Raw genomic sequence first — 14,335 nt, 5'->3', positions numbered from 1 at the left:
AGTGATTAAAATATTACAGTTTTAAAATGTTCATAACTCGATTTTCAAATTCAAACATCATTTAAAATATACGATATGCCCCTCAATAATATTATTTACCTATATAAGTCATAATAAGTTCCTAATATTAAAAGTAACAATACTACATTGGTTCTGCCGAAAGCAAATTTTGCCTTTGTAAGACGGATCCAATATAATATTATAATAATAAAATAAACTAATGTGTGCTAGCCTAAACCCCAACGTCCATCGGTATGTCTACCTAGGTGCATATAGGTATTATAATAATAAATAATAAATAATAATATATAATATTATGACTATATGTTCACGAGACACGCGTCGAAAGAGAAAAAAACGCAATGCCGTCAAACAACGATCGACAGATGTAAGTTATGCTGCGGCGGGAATTTGATATAAGTTCTGATATATTTACTATCATGTCACGTGTGTGAAGTTGACTACCCCACCACGTCTAAATCTCTCAAGTATGGACATACAATTACTTACAATTAAAGAACTATAGTACATAACTTACAATTTATTCATCTGGACTGATTTGTATGAGTGGTGACCAGGGGGATGGGGGCTGACGCCCAAGCATCAACAATTCCCCACGGGGATACGGTTATTTTATAAATTCTTGGATAAATTAGCTTGAAGCGATTTGGCCATGGTAGGATATGCCAACTTCACACAATATCTCTTCGGCACGTTTTGTGTACCTAACAATATTATATCATAAATGTTTCCGTTCAAATCATCGCGTCGTCTTTTGAATTCAACGATTGCGAAAACGCGAATTCGCCCGCGGGCGGCATCGATCGTACTCATAGGTATTGTTTTAATTAACACCAAACACGGACTGACAGGCCAAGATCGAGTTCTTTCACACCACCGCCGCCGCCATATGACGTACATAAAATTTAATGGGTACCTATCTATACACCGTATCATATCATTATTGTACATTTGTACACTGTGATACGCACAATGGACGCGTGCGCTGCGGCAGAGATTGATGGCGATTAAAAATGTATAGCTGACTGCTGCCGATATATTATTACGCCGTCATATTATATATCATCGTGGTATATAGGTACGTGTCGACTGCATTTTTTTCTTTTACAAAGTCATGGGTATAGTCTTTTTTTTCAATAATATTCCATTCTGTCGCCGGGAAAACATAATCCCACTCACGACGTTCGACGTATTTTGTTTCGGCGGACGATATTGTCGTGTTTTGTAATCCCTCTTCTGTCCATTTACTATTATGGATAATAATAATATATGTTTATAATATAAGTACGAGCTATTACTGCCGCCGCCACTGATACGTGGGACGATCGTCGAAAAGAAAGTATAATAACGATCGTTATTATCACAATTCACATTTCATAAGAATATAATTATTACTGAAATGCTATTGTTATAATGGCGCAAAATCGCAATAACAGTTGAACGTACCATAGCGCGTGTATGCGCGGCCGCCGCTGCTGTATATTATGTACTTTACATACGACGAAAAGGCATATTTTCTCTCGATCCCGAACAATGGAAATCGAATAAATCATAATAATACACGTTTATGCGTATGATATATAATACCTGCGTATTTTTCGACGATCTATTCAATGCATTTATAATATTTATGTGAACGCATACGGGGTAATTCACCAGCCATGCTAATCACCATTATAGTTACTGATTGGAGTGATGAATGTATTTTCCTTTAATAATAAATTCATTCAAAATCTGATATTTGGGATCCTTAAGTATAATATGACTAATGTGGATACAAATATTTTTTTTCTTACTAAAATCACTATTTTCTTCAGTGAATTTGTTAAGCAGATGATTTTCATTTTTATAATCACAACCTTAACGACTATTTTCTGAATTATTTTACTGTATTTGCTAGCGAATAACAATAATAGTTCATGACACTAGTTTAGCTGTACAGCTATATTATTAAGGGCATAGACAATATATTAAGGGACAAAAATGCAAGAGATTTTTAAACACGAAGTTTAATAATACCTATAGAATCGACTAAATTGAATTTTGAATTCAATCCATCAACATATTCAAAATAATATCATCGATTTAACAATTTACAATAATAAAACATGGTTCTCGTTTGAAAAAAAAAACAAGTTTATATCACCAAAGATTGCCTCTTTAAATAAATAATATATCTAAGTATCTGACATGAGGTATTATAATAATTTAAAAAATCAAATTTTGAATAAAACTGTAAATATTATAAAAGTATTGCGCAACACACTCGTCTTCATTGCAATTTGCAGTTGTCGTCTTCGAAATGGCAGCGAATCCACAATCAAAGATTAATGATTTGGAAAAAAATATATATTAAACGTTCTTGCTGGATGTCGTGTCTAAATACTGCTTCAGCGAGTTCACAGATCTGTTAATTTACTACAGGCCCGGGGTTAGGGAAATGCAATCGTTAATATAGCATGCATTATCATAATAATATATTATGCAAATTAACGTCCGATAAGCCTATTGCGTACAACCGTGTATATACCTATAATCTAAGTCTAGTGGTCGTCGTCTAAAGCCAATATTATAATATATTATATTAAATATAGCCAACGAGTTAAGAGGCTGACGCGACGTATTATTATTATTCAAAGTCCGCGCAGTTTTTTACACGCTGTTTTGGGCTGGATGGTTTTTTTAATATAGTCATTAATTTATTTACTATACATATGAATATTGTATCTCTCAAGATTTTTATCGAAGAATACGCGTTTGTTTGCAAGATCCACTGCTGCATCAGTTACACGTATGTATATATTGCTGGTTCGTATATTATAATAATATATAAAAACCCCGCCGGGCTGTTTCGTTTATTTTTTTTTCAAAATACATAACATACACGTCCACAGTGCCCAATACACTCTATAATATACCTAGTTATATTTAATAGTAGCAATAATAATAATAATAGATATAAATGTTTTAATCTCGGCATAAGTGTATAACGTTTTTCTTCGTGTAAGTTGTAAGTATACCTATCAAACGATGATAATAATAATATATGATATTAATATGTGACATGAGATAAGCAAAACCGAAACGAGTACCTACATAATAATAATTACCTACTCTTACATGCTAAACCAGAATTTTTTGCGGAGAACCATGTACTAATAAATATTAAATATTGAACAAATACCTTATACCTTTTTACCTCATTATATAATATTTACAAATAAATATATATCTAATTTAAAGTTAATTTGAGGGCTTCAATGTTTGATCTCCAAACAATTTTATATCAAAATAATCAAAATAATATTCTAATTAAAGTGATAAGAAATGTAAAAAGTATAATTTGTTAATAAAAAAAATTTAAAAAGTCACCATCATAAAAACATTTATAAAAATATAAAGTGCCTACGTTATGTATATACAGTTAAGCCTATAATATAATAACAAAAATATTGACTGAAATAATGAGTGCACTTTGCTGTCATGAGAACCATCCTATATGTACAACTGTCATCGCATCATTGGTGTGTACCTAACTATAATAGACTACGATTTACCGCCCTCTATTACACAACGCATCATTGTCCATCAAGAACCCCAATAAGGAGTTTTTAATGACAACCCTCGGTAACCCTCGAGGTGACCCTTGTACAGTTACTAATTTTGAATAATCTTCTTGTACATCATACACGTGAACTAAATATTATACAGATATTATAGAAATGCAAGTAGGTAGGTAGATACCTACCTACCTACAAGTCATAATGCGTATATAATGTCTCAACCACCGATTAGTTATACATAATACACCCCAACCGAATCCGACAAATACACATGTCTATACAAGAACCAGAAAATTATAGAAATTATAAAATCTCGATACAAAAAAAAGAATGCTAGTTTTTTTATTATTAATGTGCTAGGACCTAGGGGCTCTGTCCCCTGATCGCTTCCTCACTATTAATTCCTGCATGTCCACTCCAACCCATACCCGAGGGCTCGACCCACGTGACCCAAGGGTAACATCTTTGCATCCTGAAATGTAATATCTGTAACTCAAAACTATTTACAACACTTTAATTAATTATTAGAAAAAATTAATTTACTATTTTTTTTTTTCTTGTGCTAATTATATAATATTGAACATACAATATTTACTATTTAGTATACAAAACATTTTTAAAATACAATAGAGAAATTATTATTTTATTTTTCAACAACAAACCCAATAAAATAATCACATTATTTATATATGAATTCTGATGATCGGACGCACAACAAGGCTCTCTGGCTTAGAATAATATAATGTGTCAGATTATAATATACCGAGTATACCTACAGTACGTGTATATATGTCATACACGTTTGCGTGGAAAAAAATGGATAATATTATATATACGCACGATAAAGCGTCTGCATCCGAGCATCGTCGCGCCTCAAGGCTCGATGCCATTTTCCGCGGACACTCGGCAGGTATAGGTACTATAAGTTGCTAAGGTAACCTACCTATCTGTTTTCCATATCTCAACCATCGTGCATCCTCAGCTGTGTAGCATGTGTTTGACATTGCGATAATATTATTATAATGTAATATATTACATAAAATATGCACGCGCGTAAGGTGTATAATATTATACACGACGACGCCGCAAGCCCGTTTCGCGTTCGATTTCATTACGATGATGCGAATAATAATAATAATATGATAATATTATTATTAAATTATTATCGCGGACCTGACCGGACCCGACCCGACCGGATTGACCGGATTCGAAAGAAGGTGACATTGGGTCTTTTTTCACCCCTTCTCCCCTCGTTGTCTTTCGACTCCACTGGGCACGATATGTGCTTATATCATGAATTATATACATACTTAAATATATACGTCAATAAGCCTAGTATACAGTACTTGAAATCGAAGGGATTATTAATTTTTATTTTTATCACAATGGATCCACAGCATCTACGTCTTCAAACGTTCAAATGTCCAAACGACGGCCGCACAGATGAACTTTATATCTCTATTTAATTTTTTTTTTATGATAAATTAAATGAAAAATTTTCATAAATTTGAATTTTATCTTGCCTTTACTTTCTTTGAAAAAACGTTTGTACATTCAATGTTGATGTCCCCGAAAACTTTCTGAATTTATAAAGTGGCGACTAAAGGTATAAATAAATTGATGATCTCTATTATAATATACAGCAATAGCATCATATATGATAAGATTGTAAATAATTTAAATTATATCTTAAACACAAATTAGTCTTAAACACAAATTCTCTAAGATAATTATTGAGCTCCAGACATAAACTATTTGGACCTAAAAACATTAAAATCCACTACTGCGTTTTAACATAATTTATTTATTTACAATTATTGTTGATAATTTCGGACTTAGATTATATAGGAAAATATTATGCGTTACACCGTCGCGAATTTAATGGCGTATATAGGTTACCTCACGTATAGTTTATTACTTATTAGCTATTATTGTCAAAAAACATGAAAACAAAGTTATTTCATATATTCTGTGTTTTGTCCACGAATCGAAAACAATTTGTATACATATCATTATTATTATTATTATTATTATTATTATCGTATCGGTTGCTGTATGCATGTATCTATTATTATTATGTTTGAACAATTTAATTAAACGTGTAATTCGACAGTTCAAACGAGGATTTTTGTTTCTTTTTTTACTCAAACCGGTTCCGTTCTCGGGTTTCAAAAATATAATACGATATATTATACGTGTAGAGATAAGTACACAACGAACATGTTATAATAGCAACCGCTTATCAAAAAAATTTTAAAAAACAGCAACGTTTGCGATTTGTTTTTTACATAATACCTCCAATTAGAGTACCTTAGTACCTAACCTATATCGTGACAAGAGAACAATAACATAATAATATACATTATATTATTTCGTTTTATTATCATAACGTTGGAAAAATCCAATTCAAACAACGGATTATAAGGTGGAAATTATAGACATAACAACTTATTATATAGGTAGTAAATAGTAATATTATGCATAGTAAATTATTGTATTCAGTATTGCAAGCGTTAAAATTGCAATCGGGAGCCAATCATAGGGATCGTACAATAACAATATAGTAATATAACATCTGAGTGTCTGACATATATCTTTATTATTATTCATATATAATATTATCACGATATTTAAGCGCACAGTCGTGTTTTATGTACCATTTAATTATTTTCGGGAATCACATTTGAAATCTGTTATAAATATAATAGGTAGGTATTTATTATAATATTAAAACACAAAACAGTTTGATTTAAAAACATTAAATTTAAAAAATAGTTCAACATCTTGTGAATGATACACAATAAGTACAGTAAAACTGCGTTCAATTCGACCATGATGCGCTTAACTATCGTTATATCATTCTTATATACATTTATATATGTATATTATTGTATACAAGTGCCTCTCGCGTAAGACCAATGAACTAGACAATCTCAACAGATCGACGACAAACGATTTAAAAAAAACAAAATACATAAAAACAATAACGAAAAACACCTAGATTGTGTGTTCAATGATCACAGATTGTCATTTATATATAAACATAAATATATCATATATAAATATAATTATACATAAATATTGAATACGTAGAAAATAGCGTTCGGCTTGCATGTCGAAACCACACGCGCAATCCGAATGGTGTAGTTTATGCTCCGATAACTCTCCTGTCATTTCGACCGAAAACAGCACCGAGAATTTACAATAATAATAACAATATATAGTTTTTGTTACATAAATATCGAAATCATAACCTGCCGGCCGCCGATATCGCGTATACGACAACCGTAGTCATTCTGTTATTTTCCATAAAAATTAATACATAATTATGTAATATTAATATTAATATTATAATAATATAATCTATATATCTATCTATCTATATATATAAAAATGAATGTATGCCAGTGTGTCAGTGTGTGTGTCCATGTTACCATGGTAACCATTTATATGTTATTTTGAGATTTTCGTCGGTGTGTGTCCCTGTATTACCATGGCAACCAAATATATATTATTTTGAAATTTCCGATGGAATGTTTTGTATATAAATGGTTGCCATGGTGATATGTAAAACAAATTATTCATAAATCGTTGGAAATTTTAATGGGCAACGAAGTGCACGGGATCAGATATTTATATATATATATAGATAGATTATACCTCTGAGCAGAAGATAGGCTAATTTAAAAAGGGAGAGAACCAACTCCGGGAGGTGCTCAAACAGGAATTTTGAGATTTCCGATGGAAATTTTTGTTTATAAATGGTTGCCATGGGTTTTGAAGCTATTATAATAATAATTATTGGTTTAAAATTGTTGTTATGGTAACCGTTATATTATAAAAAAACAAATTATTCATATATCGTTGGTATTTTTAATGGGCAACGAAGTGCACGGCATAGGCGCAAATAGCGTTTGAGATTTGGGGTGGCTAATAGGGCTAATAGGGCCTTACTTTGATAATATTGAATAAGCTTAAAACAAAATGAGGAAATGTCTGGGAAGGCTATGGACATGTTTGAGGGGCTTAGCCCCTAAAGCCCCCCCCCCTATTTGCGCCTATGGTGCACGGGATCAGGTATATTTATATATACAGAGATTAGACCTCTTTTCAGAAGATAGGTTTATTTAAAAAGAGAGAGGACCAACCCCGGGAGGTGCACAAACAGGAATTTTGAGATTTCCGATGAAAATGTTTGTTTATAAATGATTGCCATGGGTTTCAAAGCTATAATAATAATTATTGGTTGCCGGGAAACGAAGTGCACGGGATCAGCTAGTAATATAATATAAGGTAGTTAAATTATTGTTGTTTTGTCTCTCTTCTCGTTGACCGCAATAATAGTAACAATAATAATAATAATATGAATTGTATTATTATTATATTATTTTGCAAGACGGAATGTACACACACACACGCGTGCTTCACACGATCACAGCTGGTAAACCTGCATGCGGTGTTCAGAGGAGACATTTACACTATAATTTAAAACGATATTACGTGGTCGCAAACGAAACAATAGATATACCTACATTATAAAATATATTTAATAAACAATACGTTTATTTAATTATTTAAATATACCCAAGATAATACATTATACGTATGTATTATGTAGGGTGTCTTGCCGTATTATCGTAACTGTTTGAATATTTAATGATGATCATTAATATAATTTGAACTTTTAAACATTTACTTAAATTTCCTATAATATAAGAGCTTTGTGAAATTGTCGTATTTAATGTTTTTCTTTTAAATATTTCAGTTAACTATACCTACTATTTAATTGTGTCGGGGTCGTTTAAACCTAAAACTGCCTCGTAATAATATGATTTATGAAGGGTAATATTGTGGCTCTGTAATATATTGAGTGTTTAACTTAGTAAGCCTATTATAGTAAGGTATAATACACATAAACATCATTGAATAAGCAATATTATACATACAAAATATTATAAGACCAACGTACTATTTATGTTTATATGTAACCCTTTTCGATCTATTATGAGATAATAATGATACAACGGACGGTGGACATGGTTATTAAAATATATATTATTAATAGATCATAATATTTTAAAATATAATATAATATTAAATTACATTGCAACACGTGCCGTTACATAATATTATCGTTATACAAGATGAGATAATTGGTTATATATTATTGTCCGAGCTATAATACTAATGATTCCGATAGGGAAACTATTTTCTGTGTTTTCAGATCTAGAGCACAATATAATAATAATAATAGCATATCATAACACCCTTTCGAATGTATAGCAAACTGACATTTTCACATCTGCAGCGCGCGTAGGTGCAACAATACAATATTATTGTGCAACGGTGCAAATTTATGTTCAAGTGTCGTGCAGTCGTGCCCAGACTAAAATCATGCTTAATAACAATTGCGTACACGAATTCTTGTTCTAATTAAGAAATCGCAAAGAACTGTGGAAAAAAATGAAGTACATATCTACCTATATTATATCATATACCACCCGGCAACGATTTAGTTAGTCGACCCAGTCTAGACGAATATAAAACGAAAAAAAGGAATAACGACGGCTTGTAAATATAATATAATATAATATAATATAATATAATATAATATATTACCTAAATGATCGAATAATTCGCCATTTTATTATTTTTATATTACGATGACCAAATCTTAGATATTAGTGAAACACGCGACGTTTGCATTCGATTGTATTATTATTTGCGGTGCCCATGTAGCCGCATAACAGCTATAAGCAATATCTGTGGGTGGGTACATAATATATTGTATCATAATTGGGTGTATATATAAATCATATATCATAAAATAAACGCGAATGTATAGTTTGCAGAATAATAAAATGTTTATTAAAATCTGAAATATACGATATACCCCACCCGACTGGAGTAATATAATATTTAACAACTGTTGCGCAGAGTCAATGGTCCTGCGTGTTTTTATCCAAAAACAAAAAAAAATATATTTTTGCGGAGGTCGGGATAATTATTTGTATATATACATTACGATTATACCTGTATATCTTGTACTTTATAGTATCCATCATCTCGTCGTGGGCACCCCCGACGTAGGTACATTTAATATTATATAGCCCACGTTTTCCTAATCAAGACTGCGTACACAATAATATGACATTGAGTTTCAACCGGAATATCCGCGAAAAAACTATTTGAAAAATATTATAATAAATACCTACCTCGATAGCAGTAACTACCATATAATATAATGTTATTTATACGCGTACGCTATACCTATACCATATGATATTAATATATTATATATATTATACTATTCGTTTGCGACCTATCATGATTGTACACTGCACAGAAGATGGGCAGGTTAAAAATGTTGATATATTGAGCGATAAACTAAGCGATGAATCAGACATCATTAATCGATTTTATTCATTAAGTAGATAAATAAATTAGTCGATTAAATCGCAATCATAATATATAGCTCCATAAAGGCAAAACGCCCAAAGATAGTATCGAAATTCGTGAACATAATTCGTTTAAGAATCTGTATAGGTATTATACTAATGTACCAATGCATTTATTTATTGGTACCAATACAGGGACATATACGTATAGGCAATATGTAATAATAATATAATTCTTAAAAAAGGTTTGAATAAGTTCATTATTGCAGAAAAAACGGAGTCACCCAGTAGTCTGTATGGTTGGTTGTACGTATATTATAGTACACTAATATAATATTCTAACCTCTAATGACATGTTCCGATGACGACTACACAACAATGGTAATATTATTATTATAATATTATTAATACGATTATAGTCGCAGCGGAGACTTGAACGCTGGAAGCTATGGGCGCGTTAGTGTCCTTGGCATTCGACCGTAATACAGTCGGCGCGAGCGCCAAAGAATTTTTATACGTTTTTAAAGACTTCGGTGAACCATTTTCGCTTTGAGTACGCCCCACGATATCATAAGGTGTAGGTATATAAACGGTGTGACAGCGACGACGACTCGACGTATTATGTCTAGTGTCTACCCATATAGGAAATAATATATATATTATACATCACGTAATGCGTATATATACCACAACGGCCCTATATACATAATATATTATGAGACGAATAAATATTATTATTATAATGCACATATAATAAACCACAATAATAATATTTACACATAATATACTAGCTGTATTATAACCCGACTTCGCCCGTAAAGAAATTAACAAATGTATAAAATACAGCGCTATATAATGTTATAGGAACGTATACTGCAAATATTAGATTTCCATTTGCCGAAACAAAATCCCTGTGAAAACCTCTTTAAAATGCGAATTTTTAAAAAATCCTATCTGATGATACCCTTACATTGTGCAGGTATAAATAGATACCAAGAAAATATCAATTCTCTATAGATTATATTTCTATAGACAACCTATTTATATAGGGACTGAAAAACGAAGGTAAGAAAACTTCCAGAGTTTGAAGATTATGTGTGAAAATCTGGTCCCAATTGGTTCAGACGTTTAAGTCTATAAGCTTCATACAATCGTGTATTTATTTTTATATACAATAGTAGGTATACTTACAATAATAATTCTAGCGTTATTTATATTATATTATTATTGTTTTGCTTTGAAATTATTACATCACACGGCCGACGCTATAAATCTCTCGTCTTTAGATAATATAGATGTACATATTATGCTTATATATTTATATATATTTTATAGCGCGCGACTGGTTTCAAAATCTATTTTTCGCATCTCGAAAAGTTCTCATAGGTCGCGCGCCCCCCGCACGAACGCGTTCGTCGCCGACGCCGCCGCCAACGACAATAAATATTCAGCTATTGGCCTGCACTCTATTGTGAGCTTATAGATTATAAAGAGATTTACGATTTACGCGCACATACATAATATTTTATACGAGTGTGTGTACCCGGTTCACGCCATCTACGTATATAGCGATGTATGTATACGCGTACTTGGGGACATACGTGTGTGTAGTGTGTATAAGACTTATACGTGTAGAAAAGAGTCCGGGTATAAATTGTCGCGATTCAAACAACGACTGCGGTTTCGTTATCGGCGTGGTAATAATAATTGAGTTGAATTGGAAAGCGCGCACTCGCGCGTGTGTGCAGTGTATAGCGCGTATAAGGAAACAGAAGAACGCGTGAATAGGGCGATGTGGAGGTAGTGGTGGCGGTGATGGCGATGGCAACGGTGGTGGTGGAGGAGGAGGAAAAACAAATTGTGTACATATGGCCGAGAGAGTTCACTGACTTGCGGGAAGAGAATTCCAAAACCAGAAACATTTCTCAGAGTATGTATATAGATATATATTAAAATATACAAATGCTAATTCGACTGCAATAATTGGGCGCCCGACTTCGTATCGATAATGTATAATGTTATAGGATTTCGTGTTTTAACGTTATTATATATTATATTATTTATATTTTTAGTTTTTGTGATATTGCCTTGAATTTGTATATAACAAAATATTTTTTTTTGTAAAATAAATGTTCGTTTAAATTATGAAGTCTTATGTGTTGTATAATATTATACAATTATAATCGAGTGTTGGGTTAAAAGTGATATATTTGTTACTGAAATGATTTAACAGTTCTCGACGAATGAAACGAACGCCATCTGAGAATTTTCATATTATACTACCTATTGGTATGTAAAGTATATACATAGAATGCAACTATAGCATATTATAATACACCCAAGTCGAAACCTCGAGGGCTGATAAAATAATAGCAAATGATGGAAAATTTAAAATAGCAATGTAGGCTTTTTAATACGAGCGTGTATGTAAAATAAAATAAAATATTATACATGTATAACTATATATTATGTAATTATATTAGCGAAGTTGAATTTATATGGAAATATAGTAATAGATAAATAAAATTATTATAAACCCACATTGATGTATAATTATTATTTTAATCTCCTCCCTCCAGCCGTCAGATTTTGACAAATTAATGTAATAAATTGTCATATCATTGTTGTTATTATTATTTAATCCGTTTATTCAATTTCGCACTGCAATGTAAAAATACCATACAAAATTTAAAAACAGCCATGGAAATGGCCACAATGCCAAGGGTATTATTTCTTTGAATATAAAAAAAAAATCAATTTAATTACTAATTATAATAAATGTTCCCCAAACATGAACATTATAATATATTTTTTATCGGATGGAAAATAATATAATATACATTTTACGTCCATAATGATTATTATTATTGCTTACTTCCCCGCGTTTGTTTTAAATATAACGTGTAATACATATTGTATATCATTATAATCGAGTAATCAATTCGAAATTAATTTTTTCTCGCAGAAACTTAAAACAAAGTTGCTTAATTTCGCGGTCAATAATAATACCTATATATATGTGCACAAGCCACAGAATATCTCCTTTAATGTTTTTATTATTCTTACTACTATAATAATACGTCACGTAGGTGTCTCCCAAAGATAATGAATATTATAAACGAATTGGCAGTATAATGTTAAATAATATGTACCTATTATAATTTATATACTGTAATTTATTATCATCGTAATGCCGCGTAGGTTCAACCGACAAATGATGAACCTTTTACGAGAAATAACAATATTATATTATTTTATCATGGTATTATCCATAATATATAATATTATGTACCTATATGTCCTATATACTATCGAAACCAATTTGTATCTATACCGTGACCATATTAAACAACATGCCGGCGAAATTAGGTATACGGCGTGCAACTATACATATAAAATAAATGCATCTTAAATCAGAATTCAAACGTATATTTTGCCGGAAACTCATTATTTAAACAATATACGATAATATAGTACTAAGTAGTAGGTATCCGATATATAATAACATTGTAGTATACTACCTATAGGTACGCCACGCGTATTAATTCTATTTTGTAAGGTCACCGCCTATAAGTGTATCGCATTAATAATAATAATACATTTGTTGTATAATTTACTGTCGTGTGACTTACAAGCAAATGCTAATTATTGCATAATTAATAAAACTAAGTGTTTTAAAAAAAATAAATTATAATAACAAGCGTTAATCACTAAATACGAATAAATAAGCGAAACAAGCAGTGCAATGGTATATATTTTATAAAAATAAGTCTCGGCAATATATAATTATTATTATTATTGCAATGATTCAGCGTGTATGTGTGGAACTTATATAAAGTATATAATACAAAGGCGCGAATAGTGAAGGAGCGAACTTTGTGGGACTTAGACCAATATGGTAATCATAAAAGCACCCTCCTCCCCCCTCCTTCAAACAGTTCAGGAGTTCCGCTATTACACCCTATAACGATGACTGTGTAGAACGTTTTTGTGGACACTCGTAAGGTTGGGTTAACATGTGTTTATTATTAATGTTTGATTTTAACGAAATATTTAGAAAAATAAAAATTTAATGAATAAAAAAGTTTGGCCAACTATAGCAGCGATCCCAAATTGCAGTACTGTTGTTGAAGGTCGCTTGAGTAACAAAATTCTACATCTATGAAGAAACAAATTTTTGTAGGAATTTAAGAACGCTACAGGTGAAGAAACAGACCATTATAATATTATATATATTATATTGTGAACTATTATGACACCAGATTTTTCACACGAAATTGATAGCAAATAAATTTGTTTCGTGTGAAAGTTTCGTGTCTCGATAGCACAACAAATTATGTCTGTAGTCTTCTG

General features: G+C 31.3%; 1 protein-coding gene across 3 annotated transcripts in view; it reads right to left on the bottom strand.

Annotated features, from left to right (window-relative positions):
- LOC100165611 overlaps positions 1-14,335 on the bottom strand; it is a 141,134-nt gene that overhangs the window by 31,579 nt on the left and 95,220 nt on the right. The window lies entirely within an intron of this gene.

The sequence above is a fragment of the Acyrthosiphon pisum genome, chromosome A1 (genome assembly GCF_005508785.2).
Source record: "Acyrthosiphon pisum isolate AL4f chromosome A1, pea_aphid_22Mar2018_4r6ur, whole genome shotgun sequence".
Lineage (NCBI taxonomy): Eukaryota > Metazoa > Arthropoda > Insecta > Hemiptera > Aphididae > Acyrthosiphon > Acyrthosiphon pisum.
The sequence above is the reverse complement of the archived record's forward strand: the minus strand, read 5'-3'. Positions and strand labels throughout refer to the sequence as shown.